The sequence below is a fragment of the Phascolarctos cinereus genome, unplaced genomic scaffold (assembly GCF_003287225.1).
Source record: "Phascolarctos cinereus isolate Bilbo 61053 unplaced genomic scaffold, phaCin_HiC Scaffold_4;HRSCAF=312, whole genome shotgun sequence".
Taxonomy (NCBI): Eukaryota; Metazoa; Chordata; class Mammalia; order Diprotodontia; family Phascolarctidae; genus Phascolarctos; species Phascolarctos cinereus.
The window spans coordinates 247,133,888-247,149,410 of record NW_027555847.1 but is presented as its reverse complement, the minus strand read 5'-3'; the positions used below and the strand labels follow the sequence as shown (position 1 = coordinate 247,149,410).

The following is a 15,523-nucleotide window of genomic DNA, read 5'->3' as shown; positions in this document are numbered from 1 at the left end:
ACATTTCTCAGTTTTATATCATCTCTTGACTTACTAGTGCTTCAGATAATCATATTAATACTTTTACTAAGAAAGATATTATGTTGCATAAAAAAAGTGAATCTTATACCTTATGACAAAGCCATTTTCAACATACTTATTGGTCCTAATGCTGAGACAATAGATATCAATAATGTTAGATAAACAGTTTTATTGACCCCTTATATAAAGACTGAATAGTATTTGAAAAAATATGAAATCTGCTTGAATAGTGGAGACAGATATTTGGATATAAAGCACTCCTACTCAGTGAAGTCCCAAAATAGATATAAAAGATTGAAAATGTAGTAAATACTGTACTTATGGGATGTTGACGTTAGGCTGTTCATTGAAGACAAAAACATTATTGTTACTTCATTTACTTAGTGGGAAGTATTTCAGGATATTCATTTTCACTATGAGGGAAGATTTACAAAACAAACGGGAATCCCTTGTAACTAAGTGGTTTTCTAAAACTAAAATGGTAGTTTTGAAAGCATCTGTGTTACCCAAAGAGCAGAGAACCACTCTCACATAATGCACATTGTTTCTTGTCTTTATGTTTATAATGTGACAGTGTGTTTTGGTTTGAGATACAATATATTTATGCAATTATTCATTATTATACAAAAGTAATAGTAATTAGTACTCTTTACTTATCATTACAATAATACTTATTATTACCAATTGATAATACTTATTATACAATGATGTTTTTCTAATTACCAACAATAATAGTATTCTTCTTATTAATAGTGTGGTCAAAGGCTTTAGAGTTGATGCTCAGATATATGGTTCTCTGGGTCTTGGTCACATACACATAAATTCATTTTGATGATTTTTGGTGCTAGTAAATAGCTGGACTAAATTGGCTAAAGACTTGTTTGGCCCCATATGTGATTCACAGGCCAAGCATGTTTGAGAACTATTGCTTTTACAGAGTGGGAAGATGCCTATGGGAAGATGCTTTATGCAGTTGAGGATATAGTTATCCCTCAGCAGGTAGCCCAGTAGAAAGAGCACTGAGTCTGTAATCAGAGGACCTGTACAGTGCAACTCTCCACTTTGATATATACTACCTTGGGCAAGTCACTGATCCTCTCTGGGAATCAGTTTCATCTTCTTTAAAATGAGAGGATTGTATTAAATGGCCTTCCAGCTCCAGAGCTATGATCTTAGAGACAGTTCATAAAAGTTGCTCAGAATTTTGTATAAAGAGAACCTTATTTTCCATTTACTTTTATTGTGAAATTAGAGGTATATCCTTAAAAGGAGATAGACAAAAACAGCAGTAGCAATGTTCCAGTTACAGAGAAGGGGGATGCTTTGCTGCTGTTGCTAATTTCTGCCTCTCTCTACATCCCCCTCACTGCTTCTCCTGTATAGTAGCAGAGGCAGCATAATAGTCACAGTTTGACAGAGAAGCAGCTAGTGCTGTTGTCTGTCTTCTTTCCTTCTTTGTTATTTTGTCCTTGGTGTATAGGCAGCTATCACAGGGGAAGCTCAAGACTGGTTATGTTGCCTGCTGGTAGAAGTAGTTAAGGCTTGAATGACAATGCATGAGGTCAACATGGAGGAAAACTCTTGGTCTTGAGCATCCTAATAAAAATGTCTTTTTTATCTTATGAAAAAAACAAGTAGACAGTGTCTAGTGTGTTGAGAAGTACTAATGCTCAGAACACCCATCACTGCCTTCCTGACTCTTTTTGTTAGTTGAAATTATAATGGGGGTAGGAAGGAGTTATCCACTTCTGTCACTGCCCTTGTGAAAGCTTTTAAATCTGACCTTGCTTTGATCAGAATAAGATGCCAGCCTCAGGGTTAAGATTGATTAAAATGGAACCCATCATTTTGTAATTGGGAGTCTTCAAGAAATAGGTAAGAAATGGATTTTTTATTTCATGAATTGCTATTTTGTAATGTAATTTATTGAGTTTCCTTATTGTTGTTGTTCAGTTATTTCAGTTGTTTGATTCTTAGTGACCCTGTTTGGGGGTGTTTAGGCAAAAGATACTGAAATGGTTTGCCATTTTCTTCTCCAGCTCATTTTTTACAGTTGAGGAAACTGAGGCAAACAGAGTTAAGTTACTTACCCTGGGTCAAACAGCTAATGAGTGTCTGAGGCCAGATTTGAACTCAGGTCTTCCTGACTCCAGACCTGGTGCTTTATCTACTGGGCCACCTAGTAAAGCCTAGTTTTCTTATAATGAAGGTTATTTTCTAGGTAAGACAGAGAAAGGAAACCATGGACAATAGAGTGTGCTGTCCTTGCCCTTCACTGTGGCTCTCATCAAGGTTGCATGTCTAGCATTTGGGGCACATTTATTTTGCAGTTTTTGAGTTCCTTTGGTGTAATAGATTCCAATCAATTTAATTTCCTTCCCAGTGAAAGGGAGAATAAAGAGATGAGGAATGACTTTGGCTTGAAACAGATGGACATTCTCCAGGAAAAGGTAATAAACAATCTTAACTGTTGATGCAGAAATCAATTTAAGGAGCTTTGAATCTAAGGTACCTTTAATCAGGTTTATCTGAAGCAGAAATGTGCTAACTGGCTGATTAATTGGCTGAAAGTGAAAACATTAACAAATTAAATATTTCACTTCTGCCAAAGAACTGTCCGTTAGCCAAGTTTTTCTTCAATATCTTATGGGACACAGTGATTATAATGTGTATTCTCAGTAGTGTGGCAGTTGTAAGAATTTTGGTCACAAAACATTTCAGTGCCTCCCAGGCTGCACTGAAATGTCCCTTACAGTCTTTGCCTGGTAAGGTTACACCTGGGTTGGAGGGTACAGTAAAGCCAAAGGGCACCCCTCTTCTTCAAAATTCTTGGGACCACTAGAATTGTTGCTAAAGACTGTGGTGATTTTAGGGGACTTACTCAATGACCCTGGCTTCAGTTTTGAGGGCAGCTAGGTGGCACAGTGGATAGAGTGCCAGGCCTGGAGTCAGGAAAACTTGAGTTCAATTTTGGCCTCAGACACTTATTAGCTGTGTGACCCCAGACAAGTCACTTAACCTCTGTTTGCCTCAGTTTCCTCATATGTAAAATGGAGATTATAATAGCACCTACCTTTTTGGGTTGTTGCGTGGGTCAAATGAGATAATTATTGTAAAGTGCTTAGCAGTGCATGACAAATGGTAAGCACTCTATAAATGTTAGCTATTATAATTATTAGAGCTCTTCAAGACCCTTGAAAATGGAAAGTTCTTAGTGGCTTTGTGTGGGGAATAATAATAAGAAGAATATCTCTTGGGAAACAAGGACCATATTTTGACACATTTTCAGTTCTTTTGAGTGCATCAGAATTCTTTGAGAACTTCTGAAACCATTGTTTTTGACCAGCAATCTTCTAGCCTGAGAACAGATTGCTTGATGTCTAAATAGTTGTGGATTCTCTGATCCACATCCCTGGAGGTAATTTTTAGGCCCTGAGCACTGGAGACAGGGTCTACGGCTAGGCATTGTTTTGTCCCTAAGTCATAAGGCTTCTAAAAGGCCCTTTGCATTTTGGTATGATTTGTAGCACAAGCTTTTAAAGCATTCTTATGGGGTATAGGATTGCACTAATTAAAGGATGTTTGCTTAGTGATTTGTCATTTTCCTTGGAGTATGAGAGGACAATAGGTTACTGCTGCCCTTGCAGAAAATTGCCTAATGGCATATAGCTTTGTGGGGAATTTGAAGTCTGTTAGAGAAGTAATACTAATAGATTGAAGGGATTAGATCTGATAGAGTGCCTGAAGAACTATGGACAGAGGCTTGTAATATTGCACAGGAGCAACAGCAGCAACAAGAAACATTCCAAAGGAAAAGAAGAGCAAAAAAGCAAATGGCTGTCTGATGAGTTTTACAAATAGCTGAGGAAAGAAGGAAAGAGAAAGGGAAAGGAGAAAGGGAAAGGCATATCCTGCTGAATACAGAATTCCAGAGAAAAGCAAGGAGAGATAAGGTTTTCTTAAATGAGTAATGCAAAGAAATAGAAGAAAACAGTAGAGTGGAAAAGATAAGAGATTTCTTCAAGAAAATTAGATATATCAAGGGAAATTTTCATGCAAAAAAGGGCATGATAAAAGACAAAAATGGTAGAGACTTAATAGAAGCAGAAAAGTTTAAGAAGGGGTGGCAAGAATGTACAGAACTATACTAGAAAAATCTTAAATATCACTGATAACCACTATTATGTGGTTACTGATCTAGAGTCAGACATCCTAGAGAATGAAGTCAAGTGGGCCTTAGGAAGCATTGCTAACAATAAGGTTAATGTAGGTGACAGAATTCCAGCTGATCTATTTAAAATCCTAAAAGATGATGCTGTTCAAGTGTTGCACCCAGTATGCCAGCAAATTTGGAAAACTCAGCAGTGGCCAGTGGATTGGAAAAGATCAGTCCCAGTCCTAAAGAAGGGCAATGCCAAAGAATGTTCAAATTACTGAACAATTGTGTTTATTTTATATGCCAGCAAGATTAAAATTGCTTAAAATTCTGCAAGCTAGGCTTCAGCAATATGCGAAACAAGAATTATCAGAAGAGTAGGCTGGTTTTTGAAGAGGCATAGGAATTAGAGACCAAATTGCCAACATTTGCTGGATTATGGAGAAAACCATCTACTTCTGCTTCATTGATTGTACTAATAAAGCTTTGACTGTGTGGATCACATTAAAATGTGGCAAGTCCTCAAATAGATGAGTGCTAAATTATCTTACTTGTTCCCTGAGGAACAACTGGTTGGCTTAAGATGGGAAAAAGAGTATGACAAGGCTGTATATTGTCACTTTTTAAAAAAAAATTTTTCCCCTTTTTTTGGGCTAGGCAATGGGGTTAAGTGACTTGCCCAGGGTCACACAGCTAGTAAGTGTTATCTGTCTGAGGCCGGATTTGAACTCAGGTCCTCCTGAATCCAGGGCCGGTGCTCTATCCACTGCGCCACCTAGCTGCCCCAGTATATTGTCACTTTTTTAAACTTACATGCAGAGCACATCATGCTAGATGAATCAAAAGCCAGAATTAAGGTTGCTGGGAGAAATGTCAACAATATGAACTATGCAGATGATACTCTGAAGGCAGAAAGTGAATAAGAATTAAGAAGCCTCTTGATGAGAGTGAAAGAGGAGAGTATAAAAGCTGGCTTCAAGCTTAGCATCAAAAAAACCAAAAAACCAAAACCTAAGATCATGGCAACTGGTCCCATCACTTTCTGGCAAATAGAGGGAGAAGAAATGGAAGTACTGTCAGGTTTTATATTCTTGGGCTCAAAGAATACTGCAGATAGTGACTGCAGCCATGGAATTGAAAGACTTCTTAGAAAGAAAGCTATGGCAAATCTGGACAGCATCCTAAAAACAGAGACATTGCCTTGCCACAAAGGTCCATGAAGTCAAAGCTATGGTTTTTTCCAGTAGTAATGTACGGCTGTAAGAGTTGGGCTATAAGGAAAGCTGAATGCTACAGAATTGACTCTTTTGAATTGTGGTGCCAGAGAAACTTTTGAGAGTCCCTGGACAGCAAGGAGGTCAAATCAGTCAATACTTAAAGAAATTAATTCAGACTGTTCATTGGAAGGACAAATACTGAAGTTGAAGCTTAAATACTCTGGCCACATAATGACAAGATGGTGCTCATCAGAAAAAGACACCAGTGTTGGGAACGATTGAAGACAAAAGGAGAAGCATATGGCAGAGCTTGAGCTGGATAGATAGTGTCATGGAAGCAATGGCTGTGAGTTTGGACAGACTTTGGCAGATGGAGGACAGAAGGACCTGGTATGTTATGATCCATGGGGTTATGAAGTTTTGGACATGACTGAACGATTGAACAACAACAAAAAAATAGAAGCAATAACTTTGTTTTGGAATTATTTTTCTAGAGAAATAACCTCCCAACATTTAGTTACTAAGTCCTGTCAGTTTTACCTTCATAACATCTCTTGTATTTGTCCCCTCTCTTCTAGTCTCTCCGCTATCCCCCTAATACAGTGACTTATTACTATCCATCTGGACAATTGCAATATCTTCCTCCCTCGGATCATACTGTGGCTAGATTAATCTTCCTGACACCTACATCTAGGCTATCATTTCCCTGTTCACAAATCTTCAGTGTCTTTCTATTGTCTCCAGGAAAAACCTTGACAGTTTAGATCCCAATACAATCTGGCACCTCTTTCCTTCTCTCAACAAATATTTTATTGAAGGTCTTTGTTTTTTATTTTTCTTTTAATGCTGTTGTCACTTCTCCTTTATTATCCCCCCCAACAGCTCTTTCTTGAAACAAAAAGCAAAACTAACTTACACGTTGGCAGTATCTGAAAATGTATACTCCATTTTATACCTGTAGTCTACCACCTACCAAGGCTAACCCCCTCTATTTGTTCAAGTGATTCCATCCCATTCATTCTTTTCTAACGTTGTCTCCTTGATCATCCTCACACTTTCATTTATTTTCAATCTCTCCCTTTTTATTGGCTTATTTCCTGTTGCTTACAAACATGCCTGTATCCCCCGCATCCTTAAAAAAACCAAAAACCAAAACCCTCACTTGATTTCTCGATCCCTGATAACTTCCTATATTTTTTCTGCCCTTTGTAGCTAAACTGTGTGGAAAAAGGCTGTCTATAATAGGTGCCTCCATTTTGTCTCCTTTCACTGTCTTCTTATTATACTCTTACAGTCCTTCCAAGGAATAGTCTGAATTAATTTTTGACCTCTTTATTCCACTAAAACTATTCTCCAAAATTACTAATGATCTCTTATGTGCCAAACCCAATGGTTTTTTTCATCCCTCAATCCTCATTCTCTTGACCTCTTTTGTAGCCTTTGACACTGTTGATAACTCTCTTCTCCTTGATACTCTCTTCTTTCTGGGTTTTTGGGACACCACTCTCTCCTAGTTTTCCTCCTACTTGTCTGACCACTCTTCCTCTATCTCTTTTGCTGGATCCTCTTCCTTTTTTTTTTTTAATTTTAAACTTAAATACACAATAAGAAAAGAAAAAGAAACATATTGTGAACTTAAATATTGAAACTTAAATACAAAATAAGAAAAAAAAGCATTGCCATGTGTACAGCTGAACATGAGAGGATTAAAAATATATAGCAATAAATTTCTATTTCAAGAAAGTGTATATCATAAATATTCTTCATTTTTTTCCAGAGCTGCCAATCCTTGCTTCCTTGTAAGTTTTCTTACTTAGAAGTTCCTCTTACAAGGAAGCAAAGATGAACAGCTCTGAAAAAAATGAATAGTGTGCATTCTGTATATAGTTATCTATAATCATGCTTGTTATAGACATAAACATTCATATGCATCTATGTAAGACCGTACTGTACTTATTTGTCCTCTGTTTCTCTGAGGGTGGAGCTGGATCTTCTTCCAGATTACTCCCTTAACCATAGGTGTCCTCAGGGCTCTGTCCTGGGCCCTATTCCCTTCTCCCTTTATACTACCTCACTTGGTGATCCTATGAGCTTCCATGGATTTAATTACCATCTCTGTGCTGATGATTCTGAAATCTAGCTTTCCTGCTCCAACCTCTGTGCTGACCTCCAATCTGACATCTCCAACTGCTTCTCAGACATCTTGAACCAGATGTCCAGTTGACATCTTAAACTTAATGTGCCCAAAATTGAACTCATTATCTTTCTCCCTAAATCCTCCCCAACTCCTACCTTCCCTATTCCTATAGAAGGTAGCACCATCCTCCCAGCTTTTCAGGCTTGCAACCTAGGAATCATTCTGGATTTCTCACTAACCTTACCCCCAACCTCCACTCCCCCCCCCACCCAGCCATATCCAGTCTGTTGCTGAGGCCTGTTTATTTAACCTTTGCAACATCTCTGAAATATACCCCTCTCTCCTCTGACACTGCCACCCACCACTCTAGTGCAGGCTCTCATAATCTCATACCTGGATTATGGCATTAGCCTGCTGGTGGATCTGTCTGCTTCAAGTTTCTCTCCATTCCAATCCATCCTCCGTTCATCCACTACAGTGATTTTCCTAAAGTGCAGGTCTAACCATGTGTACCCCTCCTCCCCCTAGTGGCTTTCTATTGTCTCTAGGAACAAATACAAAATGCTCTGGCATTCAAAGCCCTCCTACCTTTCCAGTCTTCTTACAATTTACTCCCTGACACATACTCTTCAATCCAGTGACACTGGCCTCCTGGCTGTTCAATGAATAAGACAAGGCACTCTCTTACCACACTCCAGGCATTCTTCCTAGCTTTCCCCCTTGCCTGGAATGTTCCCTCTCCTCCACTCTGACCACTGACCTTTCTGACTTCCTTTAAGTCCAACTAAAATCTCACTCTTACAGGAAACCTTTCCCAACCCCTCTTAAATTTCAGTGACTTCTCGCTGTTGATTTCCTATTTATCCTATATATATAGATTGCTTTGTATATGTTTGTTTGCATGTTGTTTGGAGGGTCCAAAAACTGTGATTCTTAGTACCTTCAGTTTTCCATTTCATCACTCTGCTACTGTCACTGCATATGTGGAAGGGATTTCACAACACTGAAACCTATTTTTAGCCCTATTTTTAATTTTTATTAGTTTCAGAGGTTACCATGGCCAGAGGAAAAAATTTCAGGTGGTCAGGTTTACAGTCCTCTTCATAATTAGCTAGGTTGTTCCCTGGAAAATTGACAACTCCTGCTTTGGGGGCCAGCATGATAGAAATTACCAGAAATTGTGTTCTGGTAGCATGGCTTTCAAGAACCCGAAGTCACCTCCATGACTGATGAGGCATCTATTTTAGGACTCTAGAGAACTCTTACTTCTGTTTTGGGTTAAATAGGCTTTTGTAGGCTGATCTGGGAATTTGAGCAGCATTTTAAACATTGTTTCTGTGTGAAAATACTTTCTGGCTTTCAAACAACCTAGTTGAGAAATCATTTTTTAGAATATAGTCTCTAGGTTGGGAATTTCTTCTTACCAAACATAAAATTTTGTAGTTTTGAATATATAATACAGTTAGCAGTATAGGAAAGGGTATTGGGAAGGAGCTGGGCACTGAAAAGATGGGTGGATGAACCTTTTTTGGTATGTATGTTAGCTTCCTGATTCGTGAATTCTAAAATAGGAAATAATTTTATATTGAATTTTCTTTCAATGAGTTGTATCTTTGTTCAGTTTTTTAGTTTTAGTATTTGCTAACAGTTAAGCAACTAGAGTTTTAGAAATGGGTCAGAATAACAGATAACAGAATCAAAATGTTTAACGTAAGGAAGCAGTTGAAGCTTTCATGACATGTTTTTTGCTACATTTTTTTTACATTTTGTACAGAATATTATATCAACTTCATAGTATCCAAGGATTTGGTCTTCTGAAGTTACTAGGTTGGAAGAAAGGAGACTTGGATTCCAGTTGGGACTGTTGTCACTAATTTGCAGTGTCACCTTGGACAAGTCACTTTTATCTCTTTAGGTTTCAATTACATGATCCGTAAAATTGAGAGTGTTGGAGTAGGGTTCTTCTGTGTCTAAAATTGTTTTTGAGAAAAATTTAAAGAAATATAGACAAGTCTCCTTTTGAACTTTATTTTCCAGTTTTTAAGATTTTATCTTATGGTAGAGTTGACCTTTATTTGTTGGAAGGGAGGAGGAAGTTGCAAAACAATTTTGATTATAAGTTTTTGACTTTTTCATCTTAAGTTGCAAATGGTATATGATAATTAGAGAGATAATGAATTCATTACCATTTTAAACTGACATTATAACTAACAGTTTCTCAAAGGAATGTGTCACCTCAAGTTATAAAAGTGAGATGAGCTATGACACACCCTATAAACTGTGGTTGAAAGATATTAACAATCTGAGAGACTTATATTATTTTTGCTGTTGATAAGGCCTAGAGTATTGATTAAACTCTAAATAGCCTCACCTTTCTGAATTGCAGTACAAATAGGAAAATAACATTAAAATTCTTGGCCATTTTACTATATAGAAATGTTTGTGGACAGTATGTTATTTATATTAAACAGAAGCAAATTTTGTATAACTAATAAGGCCCAATTTGACATTGGATTCTTTTTCTTTTTCTGAATGCAATTGATAATATTGGTAATCATTTTATTCACCTCACAGTTACAAGTGAGGAAAAGTGTTAAAGTACTAATCTGATGACTTTTTCTTGATTAATATCAGAATAGTTCTTTTAAAAACAATTTCCTAACTCTTATGTTGTTTTTGCTGATTTTTCGTAGTCATGGAGTATGGGAATAGGAATTAGAGTTTTTCAAACACAATATTCATGCAAAAACCTTTCAATTTTATGTAATTTGAATTACCTATATTATTATCCATTTTATCTACTTTGATAACCTTTATTCCTTATGGAGGAATTAGCTCCTATTCTTCTCTGATTTCTTAATGATACGACCTTTTAAATTTAGGTAACATATTCATTTGAAGCTTATTCGTCAAAAACTATGTTATGTTTGCTTTTTGGCATTGTTGGTTCATTGATCATCTTTTCTATTTTTTAACCAGTATCATATTTTTTTATTGTTAACACTTCGTAGTACAGTATAGTTTTGAGATCTAGTACTGGTGGGATCCCTTCCATTCCTAGCCTTTTTTTTTTTGGGTAAAGCAGTTGGGGTTAAGTGACTTCCCCAGGGTCACAGAGCTAGTAAGCATTCCTAGCTTCCCCTCCCCCCCATTATTTCCCTTGCGATTCTTGACTTTTTTTTTTTAATGTTGTCATGTAGTCTCACAAAAGAAGCATTCACCTGGAGGTAGGGTGTCACTAGAGTCTGTCTGTCCATGATGTCCTTAGTCTGCCTCTTCAGTGTTACCACTACTGTATTTCCATGTTCAGCCCTGTCTTTGTGTGTATATTTAGAAAGAAATCTTTTACTGGTCTTTCTGTTGTCACTCTGTTGCTGTCCATACCTAATGCATTTATTTACTGATGCATTTCTGTTGTTTGGGGTGTTCTAAAAATGTTTTAAACTCTTCTTGATTATTGAATAGCTATCTTATGTCCTGTCAGGTTAAGCTTGAACCAGGATAGGTCACCCTGGGCTTCATCCTGAGCTTTATGCTCTTTGGGGCACTATTTTATTCTTTCCTCCTTTTGCACTGATCAGATGTCTTTTTCTTTGTATTTGAAGGTCTTTCTCCCGATGGCTTGGAGAACTTGTTTTTTAATTGAATTGTTAAATTTAATCACTATGTGTCTTGGAGTTGCAGCCTCGTATATTTTCCTGGAGGAGATGTGTGAATTCTTTCAATTGGAATTTCATTTTCTACATTCGGAAGTTCTGGGCATCGTTATGGTGTTAACATTTTTTGTTCTGTCATCTTCTGGGAGACCTGTGATTCTTAAGTTTTCTCTATGCAGCCTGTCTTTGAGATCCATTTGCACAGTGAGCATATTTTCTTTTAATGTTTTTTTTTTTTGCTTCCCTTATTCTAGTTTGTCCTTCATTTCTATGTATTTGTATTCCCAATCTTTTGCTCTCTATTTTGTTTCTTTGGTGGGGCTTGACATTGTAGATTCAAGTTTTTCTACTCTGTTCATTATTTTTGCTGTGCGGGATAAATTCTGCTCTGGTAATTCTCATTTAAACTACTCAGGAACAACACGTTATGGTTCCATGTTCTCAAATTTTATAGGATCCTCTATCTCTTCATTTTCCTTTATTTTGTAGTATTTATTCGTAGATGTCTGAATTCATTACTAGATCTGGAGGCCGTTATTTCCTTCTGTTGTTGCTATCTTTCCTGTTGATTTATCTGTTTATGTTCAAGGTGTGAGTTTGTTTTCTGCCATTGGGATTTTCAATCTTTCCCCCCCCCTTACTTTCATTATCACTTGCTTCTTGACTCCCTATCCTCTGATTGTAGTTTCTTGGGGGCTGGCTCTTGCAGCATCTCAGTCTCCTCCCTCACATGGCAGTTCATGACTCACCAGTCTAGATCTCTACCCCAACTGATTTTTGGGTGGTGGGACCTGGCTCCAGCTGGATGTTGCACTTTCTTCACGTTTGATGGAGTACGTATCAGCCCTTTCCCAACTCTCCATCCTCCCCTTCCCATGCTCTGTTATCCTGTTCTGGTGACCTATCACACTCCTGTTCTTCAGTTCTCTGGCCTCATGCCAGTAGTTCAGAACCTGTTTTCCCGGGCACTGCCATTTCAGAACTTTGTAGCACTGGTGCTTCTGGGTTGTTACCCCTGGAAAGCTTTTGTACCTCAAGGGCTGTGACTAACCTGGTTGTTAAGGCCTGAGCAAACTTCTGCATTCTGGGGCAAGGTCTCCATGGCACTGGAAAGCAGGAGGGGTACTGAGGCATAAGGGTCTACTAAGGTCTGCTAGTGTAGCCTTGCTGCTGGTGGCATAGGAGATTGAGGAGGGCTGCTAAGTGAGCTCGGGTCAGTAAACTCTGTGTGTGTGTGTGTGTGTGTGTGTGTGTGTGTGTGTGTGTGTGTGTGTGGTTTTAACATTCCTTTGGATTGTGGGTGTGATAGACCTTGGAGACAGCTTAAATGGCTTTTTCTTTGGCATCTAGTTTCTGTTTTAGAGAGGTTTGAGAGGTCATGGGGATTGGAGAAAATGTCTAGTCTGCTAACTTGTTCCTTGTGTGCCCTGGAAACCCCTGTCCATCGTTTTAATGCCATTATCCTTTTGTTATATGGCTAAAGGTCATGGGACAGTCTCTGAAGGATTCAAAATGAGTATCACCCAGAGGGCAATGAATAATTTGTGATTGATTAGAGTAGGTTATAACACCTCGTAAACAGGGAGATCTGGAGGAAAGAATTTTGTCAAAATCATAAGTTTCAAAAAGAAGATGGATTGGTGAAAGTGTAGTAATAGGAAGGGAAAACTAATGTATCTTTTGGTATCTTTCTGATGTCAAAAGAAAGTGAGAAAAATCCCCAGCATGTTGGTTAAACTGCCTGTAGCAAACTAATAGGAGGACGTAGATAAGAATTATAGAAGTTTGCATGGGTTAACCCTAACCCTAATTATTACTACCTCAGTACTTCAGATGATTTCTGATTTCTTGATTGGGTGAATACCACCTTCACTGACACATACTTAAATCTGTCTGTGCCTTCGTCGTTTGTCATTTCATGATTTGCTAGGGCTGAAAAAGATCCATCAGAATTTGCATTCTGAGGAGGTATTAGAGCAGGGCATTGTATTTACATGGAAGAGGTAATGGAATGTGAGGTAGAAAGAGCAAGGGAATGCCGGAGGTATATCGTACTTGGATGTCAGCAAGGCGTTTGACAAGATCTCTCATAATATCCTATGGGATAAGATGAAGAAATGTAGGTTAGCTAAGAGGACAGGTAGATAGATTTGGAAATGATTAAATGACTATACCCAAAGAATAGTGAATAATGGTTAGAAATGAACTTCAAGATCGATGATTACTAGAGATCTTTAGTTGTAATGCCCCAGGCATCTTTCCTTGACCCTGTTCTGTTTAATGTCGTTATCAATACATTTGATACAGTTTAAATAGATAAACTTAAAGCTTTACATTTGGATTCAAAAAATAAACTTCACAACTACAGGATTGAGGAGGCATGGCTAGACAGCAGTGAAAAAGATCTGGGGGTTTTGGTGGACTGCGTATGAGACTCAGTATGCCTCAGCAGGAAGATGTGATGGTGAAACAAGATAATTGGATTTTTTTTGGGAGACCTGTGATTTTATTGGGAAGAGGTCAGACATATTTGATGGATTAGCATGTGGATGAAAGATTAGATTTATTTCATGTAGCTCAAGGTGGCAGAATTAGCACTAATGAGGGGAAGAGGCAGGGAGTCAAAATTTCTCCTCTATGTAAGGGAAAATTTCATAACATTTAAAGCTTTCCAGAAGTGGAAGGGATTGCCTTATAATGTAATCAACACTGGATCTAAGGTTTACTAGATAACCACTTATTAGAGTGAGACGAACTTTCTGCTCAGTTGGTGGTTAGATTGAATATGGTGGTTAGATAGAACTGAGGCCAAAATACCTACATGCTAAATTTTTTGGGAAAGGCACTAGTAGCTGGGAGAATCAGGAAAGGCCTGTCATAGAAGTTCATCCTTGAAAGATTATAAGAGATGGAGGTGAAGAGGCATGGCCTTTCAGCTATGAGACACAGCTTGTGCACAGGCAAGGAGATGGGATATTATGTGTGAGAAACATCTAGAAAGAAAGCTTAACTTGACTGGGGAGTATGTAAAAGGTACTTGTGCAGTAAAGCTGGAGAGGTAAGTGGAAACCAGGCTACAAAGGGCTTTACGTGTCAAACAAAGGCATTTTTATTTGAACAACAGGATATAGTTGGAGGTCATTGAGTAGTGGAATGCTGTGGTCAGACCTGTGCTTTAGGGAAATCACCTTGACAACTGTGAGGATGGATTGGGGTGGGGGAGAGACTTCCCAGGTGGGGAGGCCAATTAGAAGACTACTGCAGTAGTCCAGGCAAGAAGTAAGAAAGGCCAGAAATAGGGTAGCGGCTGCGTGAGGCTGGGAGAGACATTGCAGGTAGACTTGAGAAGACTGAGCCACTGATTGGATATGTTTTATGATGTTGGGGAAGTCCTATAACCTTTCTGAGCACCAGTTTCCTCTTCTGTAAACTAGGTAGGTTAGAATACATGGCCTACATGCTCTCTCAGGTGTAACATATCTTGTCTTTATTTCAAGGAGATCTTATAGTACAGTAGGAGTCTGAAGACCTGGATTCAAATCACATCTCTGACAGTTACCATATGTGTGACAATGGGCAAAACATGGGAACTTGCTGGGCTCCATTATCTTCATGTGCAAAACTATGGAGTTGGACTAGATGACCACTGTGGTCTCTTCTACCTCTTTTGATGTTTCTAGGCATAGTACCAGTCAAAGCAGTTTTGTAAAAATACACACGAGTGTTGAATGCTTTTTGCTGATTACAATGACGTATTGCATCAGGAATTGTCCCAGGCAGTGGAAATATGCTAGCATGTGTTTATCCTCAGTTGTTTAAAGTGTGTAGTATGTGGTTACTCAGAAACAGCTGTGGGTTGGTGTCTTGGGCTGTCGTACATCCGTGATAAAGATCAGTACATCAAGGGTCCTTATTTAAAATGTTCCATTTAATTGATTTTTAGCCTGTGGTGTTTGATTATGTCTGTACAACATCTCTCTCCTTTTCATCCCTAGTCTCTGAAAGGTACTATATTAGGGCTGTAGCTTTGGTTTCTCGTCCAATTATTAGCTTTTAAAAGAAAACATTTTCAGTTTTCTTTTTCCATTTTGGCTCTGAGTTACTGCTGTGATTTCCAATTGTTTAGCAATCTTTTTTAAATAATTAGTACGTTAGTCAATTTGAAGTTGTTATGATAGTGTCATTCTTACCAGTGTCATCAAGTAGTCTTATATTTTCGTTACTCATGCATATTGTCAAATATTTAAACTGCAGTTCACAAAACTTTCTTATGCATTTTGGTACTTGAAATTTGAAAAAAGTAAATACAAGACCTTAAATTGGTTTTGACATCGCA

General features: G+C 38.0%; 1 protein-coding gene across 4 annotated transcripts in view; it reads left to right on the top strand.

The window, feature by feature from the left end:
• COMMD10 (COMM domain containing 10) overlaps positions 1 to 15,523 on the top strand; it is a 230,811-nt gene that overhangs the window by 23,333 nt on the left and 191,955 nt on the right. The gene's annotated exons all lie outside the window — the stretch shown is intronic.